Raw genomic sequence first — 19243 nt, 5'->3', positions numbered from 1 at the left:
TCCTTTCCCCAAACCTCAAAGTACAAGTCACATAAGCAAACTTGACATGATCATGAGGTGAGATTTTATCCAACTTTTTCCAAACTCACAATACCAAGGAAGAAGAAAAAAAAAAATCTAGAATGTACTTTTGCTATGATGGGTAGAGAAAAAAAAAACAAAAAACAAAAAGTCAGCAAAGTTCTTCTGAGGTTCATTAACTATCTCCCCCACTATCTTCCAGAGCCCCATCTCAGCCAGGAGGCCTCCTGCTGGCGAAAGATAGATTTGTGTTATTTTTTGCTAAGTCAGGCCTGGGTTAGAGGGTAGAGAGGACACTTGTTCCTGATTTCTCAATCCTTGATTACTGCTGGCAAGACAAAATATGCCTCAGCCCGACTCATGTGCCACAAACCACAAGTTAAACCCATAACTCTGTGTCCCTTCCAAGCTATACATTAAGTAATTTTCAGTATTTGCCTTTTTAGAGGTGGTGAGGAGTGAAATCACTTTAAATAGCTGGATAGCCATTCTCAGGTCTGGGAATCATTCATTCTAGCTATTCAGTCGCTTTCAGGACATTACTCTCTCATTTTTCTACTCCAGTCCTTATAAGGGGACAACCATCAGAAATCAGACCATTTGCCCAAACTACTCATTATATTTTCACAATGGTTAGGGATTCCCTAACAAACTCTCAGACAATCTTTGCACCCCATGTGAAACCTGAATCTGCCTTCTTTCAAAAAAGCCCACGTAACTCTTCCTACCATTAAACTTTAAAATGCAGGAACACAAGAGTCAAGTATGGTGGTAGACTCCTGTAATCCCTGCGCTCAGCAGGCTGATGCAAAAAGATTGTGGGTTCAAGACCAGTCTGGGCTATATAACAAGAATTTACTTTTAAACAAAACCACCACCACCACCACGCAGGAGGCTGCAGATGGGAATTGTGGCCATTTCCATGTTCCCCAGGCACAGATGTTTCCAGAAGGAAAACAGGCTCAAGCCTGTAATCTTAATTGCTCAGGAGGCTGAGATCTGAGGATCGCAGTTCAAAGCCAGCCCAGGCACTAAAGTCCATGAGACTCTTTATCTCTAATTAACCACCAGAAAACCAGAAGTGGTGCTGTGGCTCAAGGGGTAGGGCAGTAGCCTTGAGTTGAAGTGCCCAAGCCCAGAGTTCAAGCCCCATAACTGGGGGGGGGGGGAGAAAGACTATCAGAGCTCAAAGCATCCTTGTGGAGTTCAATGTACAGAATGATCCAGTCAGAGTGCACATACCAGTTCCCTAGATGCTGAATAATTGCTGTCCTGGTTCTTCTTGTCCCTTTCAATGCCAGACTTACGGCCCAGTGCCAATGTCATTCACAAGCTGGTCACCCAGCAGGTAGGCCTCTCCTGCTTAGTGTGTACATGAAGTTTTCCTATGTATCTATATGCATTCTTGTGTGTGTCTGAGCTGTGTCCCTAACCATGATCCTCAGATCTCAGCATCATGAGTAGCTAGGATTACAAATGTGAGCCACCAGCACCCCGTGTATTCTTTTTAATTGCTGAGCACCAACCACCAAGCAAAAGTCCTATGCCCTTTGTATTAATTATTTGCCACATGGTAGCACTAGCTGTGGACAGATTTACTAAGTCAAAGCCGCACAAGGACAGATCACATTGTCTGGCTTAAGAGCTATTAAACAAGATGCCATGCCACATGTCTATGTTCCGGCCCACTGTCCTATCTCCTGGCTGTTCTCCGGTCACCATGGCGTCCCAGTTCAGCTCTTTATTGGAGGTGAATTGGCCTGTCGACATTGTATTTGTTGTTTCTGTCCTCTCTGGCCTGTTTCATAACTGTATTGAGTGTGTTTTCTGGCTGCTGGCTTTTGAGGCAATAGTCTGCCATGCAGCCACTAGCCTTTTAATAAAGACTCCAAGATTCAAACTCCCAAAACAATGACAACAGCAAAAAACCATGGAGAAAGGTGAGAACTGTTCAATCATCCTTGGTACAGGAAATGGGGGCTCAAAGGGATAGCTTGCTTTAAAAAATGAAAGAAAAAGGAAGGGGAGGAGAGGGATGGAGGGAGGGGGGGCACTTCTTAGAACTGGGCACCAGTAGCTCACATCTGTAATCCTAGCTACTCAGGAGGCTGAGATCTGAGGATGGAGGTTCTAAGTCAGCCCAGGCAGAAAAGCCATGAGACTCTTATCTCCAATTAACCAATAAAAAGAAAAAGTGGAGCTGTAGCTGAGACAAATGGTTGAGAACTAACCTTGAGTGCCCTGGATAGTGAGTGTCCTGCCCCGAGTTCAAGCCCCCAGTACTTGCACAAGCTTGGAAACACACACACACACACACACACACACACACACACACACACACACACACGTCTGTATGCACATGCCCTTTCTTAAAGGTAAGCTGGTATTTCAACTTTGGTACTTCCGGCATTATTCCATTACCTGAAAGGATTTTTTTGGGGGGGGTGGGGTGGGTCATGGGGTTTGAACTTGGCCTGGGCACTGTCCCTGAGCTCTTTAACTCAAGGCTACCACTCTACCCTTGAGCCAAGCCCCACTTTCCATGTTCTAGAGGTTAATTGGAGATAAGCGTCTCAGGTCCTTTAGTGCCTGGGCTGGCTTTGAACCTTGATCCTCTGAAAGGATCTTTAAGATCTTTCTTTTCTTTTTCTTTTTCCTTTCCTTCTTTCCTTCCTTCCTTCCTTCCTTCCTTCCTTCCTTCCTTCCATCCATCCATCACCATTAGAGGTCCACCCTTTGTGTTCCCCTCAACATCTTAAGTTCATTGGTACCATATGCCAAATTACATGTTTTAACATTTCTCAAATAACACATATGTTTATTTACTCATTTTAGAAGCTATTATTAAATCAATTGCATGTTTTACACTCTGTATGGTAAGATTACAATTCAGAGAACAAGTCTCCTGAGAGATAATCTTCAGGATCCAGCTGATGCAAAGATATGCTAAATCAACAGAAAGAGGCCACCTGGACTGCCTGGTTCCAATACCAGAGGGAAAGGTGAGTAAACAGACTGTAAGATTACCAGGATTAAAGAAAAGGGGGAAAATGTGACTATCAAAAGGAGGAGTGGTCCTCCTTTGTAAGTCTAGAAAAAACCAGAAAGGTATGGGTGGCCTGGGCCTGTGGTAGCAGAAGGCTCATGCCCAAGACAACAGGGGTATGTGGATAGGCTGAGTAGTTTATTGGAAATAAGAGTGTCGGGGACGGGGCCGGGAGTTTGGCCTAGTGGTTAAAGTGTTTGCCTAGCATGCATGAAGACCTGGCTTCGATTCCTCGGTACCACATACATAGAAAAAAGCCTGAAGTGGTGCTGAGGCTCCAGTGGTAGAGCTCTGACCTTGAGAAAGTCCAAGGACAGTGCTCAGGCCCTGAGCTCAAGCCCATAACTGGCAAAAAAAAAAAAAAAGAGTGTCGGGGACTTTCCTGCTCCAACTGGCTTCAAATCAAGATCCTCAGATCTCATCCTCCTGAGTATCTATCTAGTAACCTGTCAGGCTCTGCTCCCCGGTACTATTTATGGGGACTCCTACTATAATTCAGATCCGATACCCATTTCTTTTTTCTTTTTCTTTTCTTTCGTGGTTTTTTTTTTTTTTGGTGCGTCATGGGGCTCGGCCTGGGCGCTGTCCCTGAGCTCTTCAGTTCAAGGCTACTACTGCCCTACTCCTTGGCCCTACCTCTTGAGCTACTGCCCCACTTCTCCTTTTCTAGTGATTAACTGGAGATAAAAGTCTTTTGGTCTTTGGTGCCCAAGCTGGCTTTGAACCTCCATCCTCAGAGTCACCTCCTGAGTAGCTAGGATTGCAGGAGTGAGTCACCGAGCTGACACCCATCTTTGTATATAGGGGGAAAGACCTTACTTTCATCAGCAGTAGGGCCTGCTCCTGAGCCCACACTGTATTATAGGTCTGCCCCTGAGTCCTAGGGTACAGGCCTTTCTTATCTCCCTACTCCTAGCAGCCTGTTCTGGAAGGCTGGGGGCCATTATGCTACAGTGATGTTTGCAAATCCGCTTCCTGTGCCTCAATCTGGATCTTGAGGGCTAGGGAAATCTCAGTTTTAACGGTTCCTAGTAATTCTAATTTCTTGCCTGTCATTTCTTGCCTGAGTAGCTAGTATAGCTACTGAAGAGGCTGATATCTGAGGATCAAGGTTCAGAGTCAGGCCAGGCAAGAAAATCTGTGACACTATTAACAATTAAAAAGGTGGAAGCGGAGTTGTAGTAGAACACGAACCTTGAACAACAACAAAAAGCATAGAAACAATGCCCAGGCCCTGAGTTCAAGTCCAGGATGGCCCACACAAATATACAAAAAAGTTCTTAAATAATTCATTTAGTCTCTTGTGGGTTAGGGCCCAAGAAGAGGACATATATTCAAACACAATGTCAACAGTGTCATACATAGCTCAATGCTATAAAAAATAAGCACTTAATACTTCATATCAATATCCTGGCCTGGGCTGGTCTTAGCCATAGGTTCCAGATTCTTGTTTTTTATTTATTTATTGTTAATTTATTTATTTTTTGTGGATCATGGGGCTTGAACTTGGCCTGGGCCCTATGCTCTACTACTTGAGCCACTGCCCCACTTCCAGCTTTGAGCTTGGTAGTTTAATGGAAATACGAGTTTTAGAGACTTTCTGCCTGGGCTGCCTTTGAATCTCAAGCCTCAGTCTCCTGAGTAGCTAAGGTGTGCCTGACTTATGAATTACATTTTTTACTAGAGAAACTGACATTCTGGGGTATGCAGCCTGCTGTGTGAACACGCCTGATTTTCTGGAGAAGGGGTAAACGTGGTCTTTGTGGAGAACAGTTAGCACAGGTAACGCCTCTGCTTGTTCATCAACCATACCACCAGTGAAAGAATGACTAGAATTTGGAGAAGAGTAAAACAGAAAACAGCTATGTTTCACTACAGAATACAAGAAATCTCTATCCTGCTTTTAACATTTTTTTCCTTGTTTGAGACACAAAAGATCATTTTCAAATAACATCAGATATGATATTGAGAATCCTAAACCCGATCAAACTTTTTGTTGTTGCTGTTGTTGTTGAAGTGCAATGGAAAATGCCTTAAAAGCAACTCCAGGTTTGTGGGCCACTGAGAGAGAAAGCTCCTTACTTGGGGGTCAGGGGAGAAATGAGCAAGATGAAGGTGCATCCAAGAAAGAACCCAGGGGCTGGCTGGGTAGTGGGGCTGGGGAACAAGCAGAGGGAAGAAAGTTGTGTTAGCTGAGCAAATTCATGTTGTGTCTGCAGCAGGACTGAGGGGCTTCCAGCCTGAGACCATAGCAAATGGCATTTTCATTAATGAGCTGTGTGCTCCTTATCCTCATTCATCCTACAACTCTCCCCAACCTCACCCCGCCCCCACCCCAGCAGTGCTGAGCATGGCATTTGCAACTAGACAGGCAAGGACAGTTCAAGGGTACCAGCGCACAGCTGCGAGCCCGCGCTAGCTTGAGAGCAGCACCTGGGCGCCCCTGCCGCGCTGGACATTCGTCTTTCAGCGGCTGGGTTATAGGCAGGCGGGGGCTGCCAGGCAGAGGAGGGCAGGCGGAGGGTGGGGGGCACAAGGCAAGGAAGGGCAGCAGTTATACAAGACGTATGGAGAGGCTGAAGCCACCATGCTATGGGACACCGGTCCTGGTGGAAAATGCAAACTCAGGAGTAGCACACTGACCAAACACAGCAAAGAAAAATCAAAAGTGGGGGAGCAAGGAAAGAAAGAAATGTACTCATTACCTGATATAGAACTGCAACCCTCTGTGCATTACACTTATGATAACAATACAAACATAAAAATTAGGGACTGGGAGTGTGGCTTAGGGGTAAAGTGCTTGCCTAGCATGCATGAGGCACTGGGTTCAATTCCTTGGTACTACATACACAGAAAAAGCTGGAAGTGGTCCTGTGGCTCAAGTGGTAGGGCATTAGACTTGAAAAATCCCAGGGACAGTGTCCAACCCCCAGGTCTGGCAAAAAAAAAAAAAATCAAACCATGAAGCTAGAATTTTATTCTTACTACAAATACTCTTCCCAAGTAAAGCTGCAAGCCAGGCACCAGTGGCTCACACCTGTTATTGTAGCTACTCCGGAGGCCAAAATCTGAAAACTGAGGTTCAAAGCCAGCCCGAGCAGGCAAATCCAAGAGACTCTTCAGTTAACCAGTAAAAATTTTAGGCCAGAAGTAGCCAGTCCTGAGTGGAAAATGCCAAATGAAAGCATAAGGCTCTGAATTCAAGTCCTAGGAGTAGCAGGCATGCATGCATGCATGAACACACGTCCATGTGCACGCTTGCACACGTAAAGGTGTAAAGAATATCTTCAGTCAGATGAAGGTTGAAGGTGGGGCTGCCAATGTAGCTCAGTGGCGGGGCTCTTGCTGAGCATGCTCAAAGCTGTGTTCAATATCAATAGCATTGTGCAAAAGGAATAAAGAAACTCATTACCAGTAGACCCTCACTAAAGGACATTCCAAAAGAAGCTCTTTTAAACAGAAGAACAATAACATGGGTTTTGCGTTGTTGTTGTTTGTTTGTTTGTTTTCCAAGTTTAGGACTTAAACTCCAGGCCTGGGCACAGTCCTTGAGCTTTTTCCACTCAAGGCTAGGGTTCTACCACTCTGAGCCACAACATTTTTGTTGGTTAACTGGAGACAAGAGTCTCAGAGACTTTCCTGCTCGAACTGGCTTTGAACGGTGATCCTCAAATCTCAGCCTCCTGAGTAGCTAAGACTACAGGCCTGAGCTATCAGTGTCCAGCTAGTGTTTGAATTTTTGCTAGAGGCATAACTGTAAAAGTTGAGCATTTCCTAGCAAGCATAAGGCCATGAATTCAAACTCTAGTACTGCCAAAAATATAAATTGTGGAGCAGGAGGATAGATGTAATAATATGGGACTTTAATAAGTACAGAAAACAATTTACAGAGTAGATGTTAAAAAAATTCTTTAAAAACAACATAAAAATGAATAAACGCAGATGACATGATCTACCTGAGTAACCCAACAAGCTCCACTCCCAAACTCCTAGAATTAATAAACTACTTTAGCAAAGTGGCAGGATACAAAATTAACCTTCCTGTATACCAACAATACACAAACAGAAGGCCAAATCAAGAAAATGATCCCACTTGCAATAGCCCCCCAAAGGATAAAATAATTAGGAATTAACTTAACCAAACATGTAAAGGAATTTTTAATGAAAACTATAAAATCCTAACAAAAGAAATTAAAGAGGACACTAGGAAATGGAAAGACATCCCATGCTTATGGCTAGGGAGAATCAACATAGTGAAAATGGCTATACTGCTAAAATTGATATACAAATTCAATGCAATCCCCATCAAAATCCCAAAGACATTCTTTACTGAAATAGAAGATACAATCCAAAGGTTCATATGGAACAACAAAAGACCTAGAATAGCCAAAACAATTCTAGGCAAAAAGAGCAATGCTGGTGGTATTACAATACCAGACTTCAAACTCTACTATAGAGCCATAATAACAAAAACTGCTTGGTACTGGCACAAAAACAGACCAGAAGATCAGTGGAACCGAATAGAAGACCCAGAAATAGAACCACATACCTATAGTCAACTTGTATTTGACAAAGGAGCCAAAGATATACAGTGCAACAAACACAGTCTATTCAATTATTGGTGCTGGCAAAACTGGGCAGCCACGTGCAGAAAACTAAAAATTGACCCTAGCCTTTCGCCATGCACAAGCATTAACTCAAAGTGGATCAAAGACCTCAAGGTCAGACCGGAAACTGTGAAACTGCTACATGATAGAGTAGGAGAGACACTGGAATTCATAGGCACAGGCAAAAAATTCCTGAACAGAATCCCAGGGTCACAACAGATTGGAGAGAGACTCGGTAAATGGGATTACCTAAAAATAAAAAGTTTCTGCACAGATAAAAGCATAGCTACTAAAGTACAGAGACAGCCAACCAACTAGGAAAAGATATTTACCAATAATATATCTGACAAATGCTTAATATCCAGTATCTACAGGGAACTCAAGAAACTAATCACCCCCCAAACCCAACAAACCAATCACTAAATGGGCAAGAGAACTAAAGAGAGACTTATCAGAAGAAGAGATTAAAATGGCAGGAAAGCATATGAGAAAATGTTCATCATCCATGATCATAAAGGAAATGCAAATAAAAACAACCCACCTTACCCCAACAAGAATGGCCAAGATTTTGAACTCAGTCAATGACAGATGCTGGCGGGGTTGTGGAGAAAAAGGAACCCTACTACACTGCTGGTGGGATTGTAAACTAGTTCAGCCACTCTGGAAAGCAGTGTGGAGGTTTCTTAAAGAACTGAAAATTGACCTTCCCTACTATCCCGCCATACCACTTTTGGGCATCTATCCTGAACATCATAACCCAAGATATGATAAGGACACCTGCTCAGCTATGTTCATCTCTGCACTATTCACAATAGCCAGGCGATGGAAACAATCCAGACGCCCTACTGCAGATGAATGGATACAAAAAATGTGGTATATATACACAATGGAATTCTATATAGCCAACAGACAAGATAAAATAATGGCATTCACAGGGAAGTAGATGAATCTAGAGCGAATCATGTTGAGTGAGACAAGTCAAGACCAAAGGAACAGAAGGTACATGGTATCCTTAATATGTGGCTATTAGACCCAAACAGTACAAGAGCGAGGACTCAATATTTGCATACCCATCGTTATGGACATGGTATTGGAAATAGAAACATAACTACATAGACATAAAAACCTATAACTCTATAGACATAATGTTTTACTTCATAAATTAATATGTATCTATGATATACAAACCCTTAATCTAATTTTGATTATGTTCTAAAATCTAAGTGCCAGTGATTGTATATAGAGATTCCCTTCTTGAACACTTGTTTGTTAAACACGTCATTTGAAATATGATGTAAAAATCAATGTTAATAAATTCTTTAATTAAAAAAATGAATAAAAACAACAACAAAAGTTCTCTTGTAAGTTTTATGGCTCAAGCCTCTAATGCCGGTACCCCAAAGGCCAAGGCAGGATTCTGACATTGAAGGGAGCCTGGGCTTACAGTGAGACTTTGACTTCCAAACTAACATTAAAACATAGGCACTCACACACAAAAATAGATTACTGGCAAGGGAAATGGGGACCATGACACGAGAAAGGGTATCAACGTATGTGAAGTAATGCACCTTCTACCTGGTGAATATAATGTAATCCTTCTACTATTTACAATTAAAAATATATGAACAAAATAGATTACTGGCACCTGAGCATTTAAGAGCCTCCAAGAGCTTAGTAAAAACTTAGAACGTAGCAAAATGAAAGCAGTACCTCAAATCAGAAGAAATAGGTAGAGAGCACACACACTCGAGCTTGAACTCAGGGATTCCTATTTGGCTTAGCAGTTTTTTGTTTTGTTTTGTTTTTCGGTTGTGGGGCTTGAACTCAGGGTCTTGGCACTGTCTGTGAGTCTCTTTGTGCAAGACTAGCACTCTACCACCTGAGCCACAGCAGCACTTCTGGTTTTTGAGAGGGTACATGGCCTTGACATATCCGTGACTGAAGCAAGATTAATCTATGCCTCAGCTCACATCAGGATAAGCCTTGAAAAGGGCAAACTTGCACAACTAAAACATGAAAGTACTGCAAGAAAGCATAACCTTGAATTAAGGCCTTTTCATTATGATTTATAAACCAAAAGACTAATGACTTAAAGTACATACAACTGTGGGGCGTGTGTGTGTGTGTGTGTGTGTGTGTGTGTGTGTGTGTGTGTGTGTATACACATGTGCATGCACCAGTCCTGGGACTCAAACTCAGGGCCTGAGTGCTACCCGTATACTTTTGTGCTCAAGGCTAGCATGCTACCACTTGAGCCACTACCCATATTTTTTTTTGCATTTTTTTGTGGGTCTTGGGACTTGAACTCTGGGCCAGGGCACTGTATTTGAGCTCTTCAGCTCAAAGCTACTGTCCCCTACCCCTTGAGCTTTGGCCCCACTTCCCAATTTCTAGTGGATAAATAGAGATTAGAATCTCATGTTCTTTAGTGTCCAAGTTGGCTTTGAACCCTGCTGGGCTGCTTTGAAATTCCATCCTCAGATCTCAACCTCCTGAGTAGCTAGGATTACAGGTGTGAGCCACTGCACCCAGCCCATATTTTTTTTTTAACCACAAACAAAATCAAAAGACCAATGATAAACAGAAATACCTAAAGTTCTCGTCAAGAAGAGCTAGTTTCCATAATATACAAAAAGCTTATACAAATCAAGGAGAAGAGAAAATAAAAATAGACTATGGAACAGAAAAAAACAAGCACCAATTTTAAAAAAAAGTATTACATGGGAAAAGTTGAGCAAAAATTGCACAAATAGCCTTTAACTTTATGGAAGGACACAAACTGAAACGATCCTAAATTTTAACATAAGATTGCCCCCCCCCAAAAAAAACTTAAATATTCCAGGTGTCACTATAATCCTAAATACTCAAGAGACCAGTTCAGACAGAAAAGTATGACTCTATTTCTAATTAACAAGAAAAAAGCTGGACTGGAGGCATGGCTCAAGTGTTAAAGCACCAGCTATGAGTACACACACACACACAAGCAAGTGTAAGACCTTCAAGTTCAAGTCTTGGTACCAGCTCAAAAAAAAATAATAAAAAAAAATATATATACAATTGTCTCAGGCATTCCTGACAGGCCAACCAATTGGTACAACTACAGTGGAGGTTATTTTGGCAATAACTATAATAATCCAGCAGTTCCACTTTGAAATTTTATTTTGCAAACAGTTTTTATGCTTCTGAAATGACATGGAGACAAGCTAATTTATTATGGTATTGTTTGTAACAGCAAAAGATTGGCCACAAACCAGAGGACCATCAACCAACGGCTCATTAAATAAATGATAACCCATTCAGCAATGAAAGTTATGTCTCAATGCACTGCTCTTGAGAAATCTTGAGACAGATTACTAAGTGAAGAAAAACAAATTTCAAAACAAATCGCCACCTCACATTCTGCCTTTTGTAGAGAGGAGAGGGAACGAAGCTGTAAGGATGTTTGCTTTGGTGGAACAAAGCATTTCCAAAAAGTAGATTAGAAACCTATCCTAGCTGAGCTGACCAAAATGATACCTTCAGAAAGATACAATGTCAGGTCTTCAGGATTATGCAGTGTGTGTGTGTGTGTGTGTGTGTGTGTGTGTGTGTGTGTGTGTGTGTGTGTGTGTGTGTGTTGGAAAGTGAGGAGTGCACTGGGGCTTGAACTCAGGGTTTCCTGCTTTGGCTTTGTTTTTTTTGTTTTTTTTTTTCCTATTAGTTGTAGGACTTGAATGCAGGGCCTGGGCACTGTCTGTGAGTCTCTGTGCAAGGCAAGCACTCTGGCATTTGAGCCACAACACCACTTCTGATTTTTGAGAGGTTAACTGGAGATAAGAGTCTCACGGGACTTTTCTGTTCTGGCTGGCTTTGAACCACGATCCTCAGATCTCAGCTTCCTGATTAGCTAGAATTAGAAGCATGATCCACAGACTAGCTAGGATTACCCAGTTTGGATTAGCTTTTTCTCTGAGGCTGGGACTACCACTTGAGCTCCATTTCCAGCTTTTTGGTGGTCAATTGAAAAATAAGAGTCTCTTGGAGTCAGCTGCGGGCTCACACCTGTAATCCTAGCTACTCAGGAGGCTGAGATCTGAGGATCATGGTTTGAAGCCAGCCTGGGCAGAAAAGTTCATGAGACTCTTATCTCCAATGAACCACCAAAACACTGGATGTGGGGCTGTGGCTCAAAGTGGTAAAGCACTGGCCATGAGCAGAAAAGCCCTGAGTCCAATCCCACCATCATCAACAGAAACTAAAACAAACAAACAAAAAAAGACAGAAGAGAAAATCTCTTGGACTTTGCTGCCTGGGTTTTTTGTTATTGTTGTTGATCATGGGACTTGAACTCAGGGCCGGAGCACTGTCCTTGGGCTTTCTCAAGGCTAGCAATCTGCCACTTCAGCCACAGTACCAGTTCCAGACTTCTGTGTATGTGGTACCAAGGAATCGAACCCAGGGCTTTGTACATGCTGGGCAAGCACTCTACCACTAGGCCCATCTGCCTGGGTTTTGAATCAGGATCTGCACATCTCAGCCTCCTCAAAAGCTAGGATTATGGGTATGAGCCTGGCATAGTGTGTGTAGTCTTTCATTCTCTCAGGAGACTTTTCACTTATTGAAAAGTACAGTACCAGTACAGTGTCCCTTATCCAAAATAGTTAGGGTCAGGGCCAGAACTGTTTCAGATTTTGGATTTTTTTCAGATTGAGGATAATTTTTGTGTGTGTGCGTGTGTGTGTGTGTGTGTGTGTGTGTGTGTGTGTGTGTGTGTGTATGTGTTATGTGTCATGGGACTTGAACTTTGGGCCTGGGCGCTGTCCCTGAGCTCTTCAGATCAAGGCTACCACCCTACCCCTTGAGCCCAGCGCCACTCCCAGTTTTCTAGTGGTTAACTGGAGATAAGAGTCCCGCAGTCGGCCGGGAGTTTGGCCTAGTGGTTAAAGTGCTTGCCTAGCATGCATGAAGACCCGGGTTCAATTCCTCGGTACCACATATAGAAAAAAGCCGGAAGTGGTGCTGAGGCTCAAGTGGTAGAGCTCTAGCCTTGAGAAAGTCCAAGGACAGTGCTCAGGCCCTGAGCTCAAGCCCAGGACTGGCAAAAAAAAAAAAAAGAGTCCCGCAGTCTTTAGTGCCCAGGCTGGCTTTGGACTGTGATTCTCAGATCTCAGCCTCCTGAGTAGCTAGGATTACAGGCCTGAGCCACTGAGCCTGGCTGTGTGTTCATCTTGAGGTAGGTCAGAATCTAAGTCTAAACAGAAAATCCACTGTTTTAGATATATATTACCCATACAGTATGGAGGTACTTACATACACACTAATAATACTCTCCAACTGAGGTAATTCCATGGTGTACAATATTTCCCTGGGGGAAGCATTTTAGATTTTGGAGTATTTTGGTTTTAGATTTTCAGATTAAGGATGCTCCATTCATGGATAAAAATTTGCCACAATAGAGGGCTAGCACTGAGCAAAAGAAGCTTAGGGACAGTACCCAGGCCCTGAGTTCAAGCCCTTAGACTGGCAAAGAAAAAAGGAAAAAAAAGATAGAGAAAAAAAATCACCACAAAATGATGGAAGTGTTTTCTATCCCTAGCAAGTCCGGAACAATAGAAGAGTTAATCTAATAAGCATATATTACATGCATTTGTATGTTACATATATTCATTAAAGATACATAATTCCCCAAACAATTTTCCCTGGACAGTCAGACTGCTGATGATTTAAATTTTCTCCCTTGTGTTCTGTGGTTCTGTGGAAGTCTCTGGTGTTTTTATAATTAGGTTAAAATTTGTTCTAATTAAATATAATAAGGAGAAATTGTCTTCAATGGTTAAGGGAGAAATTCTGACTCTAAGAATAATTAAACATTGGAATAGTTTACTAAGAAAGATAATCAGATTCCCCATTTCTGCAAAACTTTAGTAATAATAGTAGACTCTTGGCTTTAAAAATTTTGACTTATTCAAAGCCAAGCAGTAGACCAGATGACCTTCTGGCAAAAAGTCTCCATAGCAACCACATAATCGTGTTTAGAATATGTTTTCCTTAAATAATGAGAAAGAATGCAGTGACTGAACAAAGCTGAAAGACTCCAGATTGTTATGCGACTGCTATACAGATATTGAGTTTTTGTCAGTTGTGGGGCTTGCACTCTGCCCCTATGGGCTGTCCTTGAGCTCTTCCACTCAAGGCTAGCACTCTACCACTTGAGCCACAGCACCACTTCTGGTTTTCTAGTGGTTAACTGAAGATAAGAGTCTCACAGATGTTAGTGCCCAGGCTGGCTTTGAACCTCAATCCTCAGATCTAAGCCTTCTGACTAGCTAAGATTACAGGTGTGAGCCACGAGCATCCAGCCATTTACTAGAAACTTTTTTCTTTTTTTATTAAAGAATTTATTAACATTGATTTTTACATCATATTTCAAATGACGTATTTAACAAGTATTCAAGAAGGGAATCTCTATATACAATCACTGGCACTTAGTTTTTAGAACATAATTAAAATTAGGCTGAGGGTTTGTATGTCATAGATACATATCAATCTATGTAATAAAACATGTCTATAGAGTCATAAGTGTTTATGTCTATGTAGTTGTGTTTATATTTCTAATACCATGTACATAGCATTGGGTATGCAACTATTGAGTCCTCGCTCTTGTACTGTTTAGCTCTAATAGCCACATATTAAGGACACCATGCGCCTTTTGTTCCTTTGGTCTTGACTTGTCTCACTCAACATGATTCACCCTCGATTCATCCACTTCCCTGCAAATTCCATTATTTTATCTTGCCTGGTGGCTAGATTTATTAGAAACTTTTAAGACTGAAAATATTTCTCCAAGAGTATATGTTATTTCATGGAAGATGAATTCATGATTTCAGAAACAGCCTAGGTGAAGCTAGCACCTTGCGAAGACAGGAACTTCTGAATGAGAAGATCAATTTTAATTAGGTTGGGGGATTTTCTCCCTAAGAAACTAATTTTTTTTTTTTTTTACCAGTCCTGGGCTTGAGCTCAGGGACTGAGCATTGTCCTTGGACTTTCTCAAGGCTAGAGCTCTTCCCCTTGAGCTTCAGCACCATTTCCAGATTTTTTTTTTTTAACTAAATATGTGGTACTGAGGAATTGAACCTGGGTCTTTGTGCATGCTAGGCTAGCACTCTACCACTAGGCCAAACTCCCAGCCTGAAACTAAAACTTTTATTTGCTTTCATCCAGTGAACCTCTGAGGACACATCAATTATACAAAATGAAAAGGGAAGAATTTCCAGATTCTAGAAACACTTAATGGATTGACTCCTCTTTCCAGACTGTCAGACAAATGTGTTCTTCAGGCATGTTGTAGAATTTCCTAAGTAATCCCAAGATCTTAGATTCCAGGAGTGAGGATTGGAGGGGTGGGTGTGGGGTTAAGAGGAGAAAAGGACATGGCCATAATCAAGATATTAGAAGGGATGATATTTTAAGAAAAGGACAAAAAGTTGTAAATCAGAAAGGTTACAAAGATCATCCATCACTTATTTCTTTCTTTCTTTCTTTCTTTCTTTCTTTCTTTCTTTCTTTCTTTCTTTCTTTCTTTCTTTCTTTCTTTCTTGTCAGTCCTGGGGCTTAAACTCAGGGCCTGGGCACTGTCCTTAGGCTTTCTCTACCACTTGAGCTACAGCACCACTTCTGGGTTTTTCTATGTATGTGGTACGGAGGAATTGAACCTGGGTCTTTGCACATGCTAGGCAAGTACTCTACCTCTAGGCCAAACTCCTAGCCCCCTTTCTTGGTTTTGTTTCCAGTTCCGGGGCTTGAACTCAGGGCCTGAGCACTGTTCTTGGGCTTTTTTTTTTTCAAGGCTAGGGCTCTACCACTTGAGCCACAGCACCCCTTCTGGCTTTTTCCTGTGTATGTGGTACTGAGGAATCAAACCCAGGGCTTCATGAATGCAAGGCAAGCACTTTACCTCTAGGCTACACTCTCGGCCCCCATCAGTCATTTTCTTAAAACATGGAAATTGCTTTGCACCTTGGAATAATGGATTTCAACTGGGAGTCATTTGGGGCCCCACAAAGTTACTGGCAATGCTAACGACATTTTTGGTGACACCTAGTGGGTAGAGATAAGGTATGTAACAAAACAAATTATAGTGCACAGAATAATCCCCAACACATACACACACACACACACACACACACACACACACACTCCTAAATTCACCTATACTAAGATTGAGAAAACCTAACCTCAAAGGGGATGGGCCCCAAGGAAATACTCTAAAACCACCCTGCCTCACAAAGACAATATTCAACCAGCACTCCCTATAAAGCAATATGACTGAACAATCATCCGGCTTTGGAATTTGACTCATCAATGCTGCTTGTCTTTCACCCCTTCACCACCACTTGGATTGGGGTGACCATCCTTACCTGTTTGCCTGAGGCAGACTTAGTCTTAGCACTGAAAGAACAAAGAAAGGGTGCCCCCGCTGGCCAGGTTCACATTCACATTGGTCCTTTGGAAGTCTTCCTTGGAAGGGACACCATCTTGTTCTCCCCTGGCTTTCTCTGAGCTTCCCTCACACACTACCAAGCTCCTGGGGTCTGGCTCCATCCAGGAGGGCAAGAATGGGCTAGAACCTCCAGGAAGAGAGCAAGCTGATGGCCTCCAAGGAAAGCCAGCTCTGGTGGGAGAATACTGTCCACACAAACTTATTCATTTGCTCCATTCCCGCCGGAAGAGAGGTAGAGGCTGTGCTTAGGATGAGACCAGTGCGGGAACTATTCGTGCCCATAGGCCTCAGGATTCGCTGAGGCTGAGCAAGTGAGCTGCATGGCTGGGCCCTCTGGCCTAAGTCATTCTGGGACAGAACCCCAGGCAACAGCATGCATTCCTTCAGAGAAGCCTTACTGGTTCTGCTGCTTCTTTCCCAAGGTATGCTTGGGGCCTGTTTCTTACAAATGTGGGTCTTGTCTCTGTGAAAAGTTTTAGGATGCAACCCAGGCTGGTCTCAAACTACTCATCTTCCTGCCCAAGTGTGAAACTTTCTTTTCTTTCCTTCCCCTTTCCCTTTGTCTGCTGTCTCTTTCTTTTCTTTTTCTTTTCTTTCTTTTTTTTTTTTTTTGGTGGGTCAAGGGGTTAGAACTTGGCCTAGGTGCTCTTCAGAGCTCCCGGAGCTCTTCAGCTCAAGGCTACCACCCTACCACGGGGGGAAGTTTTCTAGAGATTAATTGGAGATTTTAGAGGTTAACTGGAGAGTCTCAGGCCTTTTTGTGCTCAGGCTGGCTTTGAACCTTGGTCCTGAGACCTCATATTACAGGCATGAGCCACCTCCCCCCACTACCCCTTATTTTTCTTTCTCTTCCTTTCCAGACAGATCAAATTTATTTAAAACTAAGAGGAAAGTAAGAGAGACTAGATGTTTAGCTACCAAACAAAATTAACATGGTAATACCAGAAAGAGACTCACTTGTCACTGAAGTTAGTGATTAACTCCTGTGTGCGTGCTCCTGTGTGTGTGTGTGTGTGTGTGTGTGTGTGTGTGTGTGGTGCTGGGACTGAACCCTGGATCTTCCTGTGGGATACACAGTGCTGTACCACTAAACTACATCCCAGCTCTATTTTTTTCTAAGCATTATGATTATCATGCACTACTATAAATGTTTTGCATGTTATTTGATATAATATTCACAACCCCCTATGAAGTATTAGAATAATGCCGCTCATTTCACTAATAAGAAACTTTGAGGTAGGCTGCCATAAAAAAATGCCTTCCTGGAGCTGGGCTCACTCCTGTAGCTAGGAAGCTGCTCAGGGAACTGAGATCTGAGGCTCACAATTCGAAGCCAGCTCAGACAGAAAAGGTCCCTGAAATTCTTACCTCTAAATAATCCAGGAAAAAGCAGGAAGTAGTGCTGTGGTTCAAGTAGTAGAGTGGTAACCTTTAGCAAAAAGGAGCTCAGAGACAGCATCCAGGCCCAGAGTTCAAGCCCCAGGACCAGCAATAAATAAATAAATAAAGCCTTTCTAGGGCACAGAGCTGGTGGAGCTGAAGACTGGATTTAGACAGTCCACATCCAAGTCTACACTGGATCCTCCGGGACTCAAGCCAGGAACCAGGTGGAAGTTGCCATATAAAGGGCCCTAGAGGTCCTAGATGAGGAATTTGCAGCCTACCCCAGTATTTGGTGGCAGCTGAGAGGAAACCCCGAATGAGTCACTACGAGACATGTGACCCCTCAGTTCCTTATGGGCCTGCTTCCTGTAACAGTCTTCCTGGTGCTGCGGGCCCAGGGCAGCGGGGCTGAGCTTCCCTTCTGGGAAAGAGGCTGAGGCCTCACAGGGCCCATACACAGGCTGTCTGCTGGGAGACAGGGGACTTCCTCTAACCTGGCGGTGCCTGCCTGCGTTGAAAGGTATGCAGCAACAGCTGGGTGCAGATTCAATACCTCTGGGTAGGTGAGGGGCCCACAAACATCGAGGGGCTTCTGGAATGCTGAAGGCCTGCTTAGAAGGCACTATGGAAATATAAGGACGTTCTTCTAGGCCACTTACCACTCCTCTCTCCGCCCAATCTTAAGTCTTGTTTCTGATCCTCACATATAGCAGTCACACTTAAAGGACACACCTGGGCACCAGTGGCTCATGCCTGTAGGCCAAGCTACTTAGGAGGCTGAGATCTGAGGATTGCAGTTTGAAGTCAGCCCACCCAGGAAAATTGGGGAGACTCTTAACTCCAGTTAACCACCAAGAAAACGGGAAGTGGCTCTTATGGTAGTGCTAGCTAGCCTTAAGTAAAAAAGCTAAGGGACAGTGCAGAGGCCTTGAGTCCAAGCCCTGCTACTAGCACAAAAACAAACTGGGCAAGTAGACTTCAGAGTCAGTATTAGCCAACAGAGACACAACATTCCTCTCCACCCCAGTAGTAACCATTACCATATAAAAAAAATCTTGATGGTTTCCCTCATTTGTCATAATCAGTAGAAACCTTGGACTCTCCTAGCAGAGGTTTACAATAGGGCAAAACCTAGATATATAAGGCCATATAGGATGAGGCTAAATGAAAGGACCTCCAGGTTATGGAAATAAGAGCCATATAATGTGTGATGGTTGTTCTTAATGTTATTTCTCATCTCTTTTGCTGGCCTTTGGTTATCTCATATTGTTACAGTATCTTACCTTGTTATCTAGTATATTATATATATGTTTATTTGGTTATTTGAAATAGGATAGGGAAGGGGGAAAAAGATGAGGGGAGGGGTGGGAGGAGAGAAATAATAGAAAAAAAAGAGAAGGTGTATCAATGTTTGTGAAGTAATGCACCTTCTATCTGGCAAATATAATATAACCCTTCTATTAATTACAATTTAAAAAGATTATTAAAAATAAATAATAAATAAATTATTGTTGGGGCTGGGAGTTTAGCCTAATGGTAGATAGAGTGCTTGCCAAGCATGCACGAAGAACCCCGAGTTCGATTCTTTGGTACCACATACATAGAAAAAAGCCAGAAATGGTGCTGTGGCTCAAGTGGTAGCGCTCTAGATTTAAGAAGGCCCAAGGACAGACAGACGAGCCAGGCCCTGAGTTCAAGGCCCAG

General features: G+C 42.8%; 1 protein-coding gene and 1 long non-coding RNA gene across 6 annotated transcripts in view; one reads left to right on the top strand and one right to left on the bottom strand.

Moving 5' to 3' along the window:
- Positions 1–19243, bottom strand: part of Rbm47 (RNA binding motif protein 47) — a 125098-nt gene that overhangs the window by 73743 nt on the left and 32112 nt on the right. The gene's annotated exons all lie outside the window — the stretch shown is intronic.
- LOC150055836 (uncharacterized) lies at positions 1874–4934 on the top strand. Its single transcript, XR_016537470.1, has 3 exons — positions 1874–1961; positions 2903–3023; positions 4752–4934. It is a non-coding gene; the product is annotated as an uncharacterized LOC150055836 (long non-coding RNA).

This window comes from Megascapheus bottae, chromosome 13 (assembly GCF_031878675.1).
Source record: "Megascapheus bottae isolate mThoBot1 chromosome 13, mThoBot2.hap1, whole genome shotgun sequence".
In the NCBI taxonomy this organism is placed as follows: Eukaryota; Metazoa; Chordata; class Mammalia; order Rodentia; family Geomyidae; genus Megascapheus; species Megascapheus bottae.
The sequence above is the reverse complement of the archived record's forward strand: the minus strand, read 5'-3'. Positions and strand labels throughout refer to the sequence as shown.